This window comes from Micropterus salmoides, unplaced genomic scaffold (assembly GCF_014851395.1).
Source record: "Micropterus salmoides isolate LMB-PRFRI ecotype aquatic unplaced genomic scaffold, ASM1485139v1 Ms_hic_scaffold_2, whole genome shotgun sequence".
Classification (NCBI taxonomy): Eukaryota; Metazoa; Chordata; class Actinopteri; order Centrarchiformes; family Centrarchidae; genus Micropterus; species Micropterus salmoides.
The window spans coordinates 29,603,477-29,608,905 of NW_024041150.1; positions in this window are offsets into that span (position 1 = coordinate 29,603,477).

Below are 5,429 nucleotides of genomic sequence, written 5' to 3' on the forward strand. Positions count from 1 at the left end.
TTCCAAAAAAGAAATAGACCACGTGACTCCCGTTTTTGGTTTATAACGAGAAACTAATTGACTGAAGTTCAGACTCTCTCTTCATTATTTGTTCCAAAAGGAATAACGATAAAATGAATCACCAAAAACGAAAAACGGGCCGTTTTAGTTAGTTTTTCGTTTTTTGATTCTGACACAAAAAACGGTTATTTGGTTTTTCGTTTTGAAACAAAAAACGAATAAACGTTATTTTCGTTTTTGTATTACAAACGAATTACGGATTATCCACAGATACCCTGACCATTTCAGAATAAGAGCGTTTTACCTGCCGGACTTTGCCGACATGTTTAGATTTAGAAATCAACACTGAAAATGTGAATGTCAGATTTTGCAATGGCAGCAATAGTAATGGTAATGTTTGTCTTAAACTGACTTATGCACTGACATTTTGTGTTGATGTGTAATACACATACCACCTAGTCTAACTGGCAGCAACGTTCATTTTAGACTTTGTTTTTATGGTGCTTATTTTATTTTTTTCCAGTAATGGTGATTGGAGAGAATATTCATGTCATTTTAAAGTAACTCAACTAAATTAAGCATTCACTGACAAAATGTTTTGGGTTTTATCGTAAGTGAAGTAATGCAAATTTGGCTTTTATTTATGGTGAAAGTTTCAACAAAGCAAAATAAATTATTATATTGACCTATCTTAAGTATATTAAGTAAAGTTGTGTCTTGTGACTAAAGAAAATAGATTGAATATGGTATCATTTAAAAAAATATAGTTTGTATTGAATTATAAATTTAAGTTGGGTAAAGTTGATTAAATTCCTTGTAACAAATCACAGCACTTTAATTAGTTTAGTCCAAAGTAAAAAATTATACTTGGATGCTGTACTAAAAAGTAGGTTATTCCAAAATACAAATTGATGTTGTACCAAGTAAAAATGTATTTTTTTTCTTGAGTAGAAGTAATATTTTGATAGAAATTAAATTAAAATTTAAAGTTTCAACCAATTTAAAAGATATAGTTCAATCAAACAATTAAAAGCACAACAGACAGTTTACTGCTGTAAAAAAAAGTTTATCGATACATAGAATTACCAAAAATATTTTAAAATAATAAAAAAAAAATATACGATGCATGTCAATGCATTTTAAAGAGACCGAGGAAAACATGTGCATGTAATGTGAAAAAACAAAGATCAAAGGCAGGGTAGGCAAGTTGCTTCTAAAACACTTTTTGTCATATTTGTTGAAAGTGTCTTTATACACCAATGCATATTAAAAGTTAGGTGCTCTGAATAAGAGAGTATAAAATCGTCTGTCTGTTGTCCTCTCCCTCGCTGCCATGGCTACCAGCCCTGCTTCTACAGGAGCTGCCCACATGCGCGCGCCCGGTCAGCTCTCTCAGACCTGACAAGCGAAGCGGTCAGACCGGAGGTGATATCTGTGTGGCTTTTCAACGATAGTGACAACTGAGAAACACCAAGGGGCTGAGTCACCGTGAGTCACCGTGGTGGCTTTATTTCTGCTGGACAGGTAATCTGGCTTTTATCATTTTTCCGACGCTAATATTAGGTAAGACTGTAAGTGTAGACTGTGCCGGTTTAGTTAGTCACGATATCGGTTTATTGTTATACTATGTTTAGAGTTTACTGTCTTTACCTTGTATCTAATCTGTTTGTGTGATTATCTTGTGTCTGCAGTTGATGTTTGACTGTATGTTACTCTTTTACAAATGTGTTGATGTAGCTGTGTGTTTGTAGTTATGAGAAAGACATGTCAACGTTAGTATACATAAAAATCTGTTTCTGTTATAAAAGCTACCTCTAATATACTGTAGTTTGACATTGTTCGTAACTAAACCTATTGTGCAAAAACCCTTTACTGGTTCTGTTATGCCATTACTTATTTTACCAGAAGTAAAAAAAATCCTGTATGTTTTATTTCTACTGTGCCCTCAGGTCACTTGCAGATTTGGAGTCTTCCATAATCCTGTACTTCTCACCAGTACATGCTGATCGGACCATGCTGGCTGACCTGGATTCAACCACCATGTCCACAGTCCAGCCAGGAGCTGATGACACAGTTCAGTATGTTGCATTATGAATACTCCTATGCATTTTACTCAGTACATTTAAAGTGATGAATCAAAAAATATTAAACAGTATGAGGAATACAGATAGATGGTACTGATTTATTGTTGTGATTGCATTTCATGTGGAAATGCTAACTACTGTATAATAGAACAATGTCAGGTATTAAAAACTTTTCACTAAGCTGATCCTCCTTTCTGTATTATCAGGTACAGCAAGGTGTACAACAAAAAGTCCAGGAAGTGGATTGAAGGTGGAGAAGGACTACACTTACATCGCAGACCTCCAGAGTGCCATCCTCCTCCTCCTCCTCCTCCGACGGTTGTCTACTACTGAGGAGATGCCTAGAAGCAGAACCAGGAGACCTGATGATCCCCGTCAACATGGGGTTCAGTCAGGTGTCCCTGCCCCAACTCTGGTAAAGAAAAGGCATTTGTCATTTTCAATGTTTTATTTAAAAAAGAATGAAAATATTATCCAGAACAGGGAAAAATATATTTGTATTTTCTCTACCCTCCTGGGAATAAAACAGTGTACAGGTATTCATCCACACAGTGGAGGGAATTATTTGTGTAGCAGTTGGTGACATTAAATCTTACACCCTGCTAGGATTAAACCTCTGTATTGTCCTGGTGGATCAGGAGAACAGTTGCATTTCTTCCAGAAACAGCTAATTAGTATCACGACTCTGTGACCAAGTGCTCCACATTGCCACACCGCAAACTGTCTGTATGCTGCCTGACTGAACTGTCTGTTTCTCTGTCCTGGGTCTGGAAGGTCAGCCATGTGTGGTGCTTGGAAACACTGTAGTCTGGATGTTGTCCACAGTCCTCATATTCTGGCCTGTAAAGGAATATATAGTTGGTTAGAACCCCAAATTGGAAAGATCGGTGTAATTGGAAAGATTCATCAACATGATCAGATATTTTTATTGAACAGGGGTTTGTTGTTCTCTAACAGGACTGCTGTGTCCACGTTACACACCAGGTCAATGTACATGACACAGATGAGGCGATGGCTGAAGCAGAGCTGTAGTTAGTTGTTGTTATCAGTAAACAATAATTTAAAAAATCAAATAACAATAGTGATGGATTATATAGCACTTGATATTTTTGACACCAAAAGGGTTTAGGGGTAAACACCAGAGAAACTTTGAGACAAGCACACTGGGAGATAATAGACTATTATATATAAATATATATGATAATGGATACCTGTTCATATGCCGTGGTTGGAATGTGAAGCTCGACGCAGGTATGTGCTGCTTACTAGCTTGCACCTCGTCCTCCCAGTCCTGCCTCTTCTTCCTCGGACCCTGGCAGCCCTCCCTCCGCTGCTTCGCCTCAACCCCTTGGCTCTGGAGTGCAGTCCTCATCAGAGACAATAATGCTGTCACAGTGCAGGGTACCCCCAGGATTCCCCAAGTTAAATTTAAGACCTTTTTAATACCACCTAGGATGAAGTTTTATGGAAAATCTGTGTTAATTTTAAGCCCGAGAAAATTATTTACGAAGTTACATGAATTTAATAAAACATTATATTATAATACATCCATATTTAACACACTATAGCTTTGGGTGTGTTTGTACTTTGATAAGATAAAATGAATCAAGGATGTCACTTTGTGTTTGAGTTGTGTTGGTATGAATGAGGGCAGTTTGGAGTCCTCTTGTGGTCATTTATAGAAAAGCTTCCATTTTAACTGCACAGTTACTGACTAACAACATTGACTGAATGAAATGTGATTTCCATTGGCGCATCACAAACTCAATATTTCAACCTGAAACATTTTATACCAACTTAAAGACCTGGAAATTTATATTTCTATCTTCACCCTGATACAATAGAGATGCACTAAATTTAACATCAATGGAATCCAAAAAGCAAGGTGTCTTTTCAGAGCAACTAAAGAAACATATAAAGAAGTTTATTGATGAATGAAATGATCAAAATGATTTTACTACAAAATATAAAATCCATTCAGGTGAAAATGAAACACATTACAAATATATTTTAAAGAGAAAAACAGGATATGTTGTTTGATAGCAGATCATTACTTAAAGTAACTGTTGACGTCCATCCTGGATCTTTCTCATCCACTGAAAAAGATGCTGACTTTAAAGCTGCACTATCACCTGGGCACTAAAGCTCAAACATACAGTAGCAAAAGTTGAAAATAATTGACAAAATGAAATCTAATAATATGTAGTCTAAATAATATCTAATTAGACACCTCAGTAGTACTTGTGCTTTTTGTATGAAGAGAGCGTAATTTCACTTTTTCCTCAATTGCTTAAATATTTCTTGAAATTTTGCCTCTTTCTCGAAACTCTAAACACAAATCCACAACTTTTCACCCAATTCCCCAAACAACCTACTTTCAGTTTAAAATAATGCTTTCCACTCAAAACCATTCAATCTTGCTGAAAAATCAAACTTTTCCCTCAGACATGACACACGAGCCCTCAAAAACACACACACACACACACACACACACACACACTACAACACAGTCTTACACACTGGTGAGATAAATTCAAAACAATAGTACAAAAACTGGTTATTAGAAATGTTGCTTGTGGTTCCACAACACACCAAACAACAAATTATTCTCCTGTCTTTGGTCTTGGACAGACCTGAGATTCTCATCCTCCTCCTCTTCTCTGGTGTCCTAAGCCTCTTCCTTCACATCTCTCTGGATCCATTGTTTCAAAACTGAATGAACTGACTCCGGCCCTTTTATCTCTCTAGTGAAGCTTCTGATTGGTGTGTTATCAATGTTGACTGTTTGTGTTTCCACCTGGGTAGCTGTGTGCTAATTGAGCTCAACCTGTCCTGACTTGAGTGATTATTGAATGCTGGTGCTTTTTTAAGTGACCACATGGTGTAGGCAATGAGTAATGGAGGGATTTGTGTGTAGAGTTTAGGGAAATGGGTGTTTTTGTTTTTTTTAAACTTATGGTTTTGAAAATTTAGTTAAAGCCTGGTTAGTGTTCAAGCAACTGAGAAAAACTATAAATCCATATGATGTCTTTCTTTTATATAATCAGCTCACAAATTAACAACAAAATACTGACGTCCACACAATAAGTTTATAAAATGGTGTCGACCATTTTTGCCAACACAGCTCTCTTTACAGACCTGGAAGAAAAACAACAAAAAGCCAAGATAAGTTATTTTGAAATAGACCCATTTAATTATCTGCAGAATAAATCATTACAGAATGATCATCATATGGCAGCTTTATTACCAAGAGCTGTTCCTGGTTTGACTTCAGAATAAACTGTTTCATCAGCTGCTGCAGGAGGTGATTTTCCTGTAGATGGAGATGAAATTGCCAATAAAGTC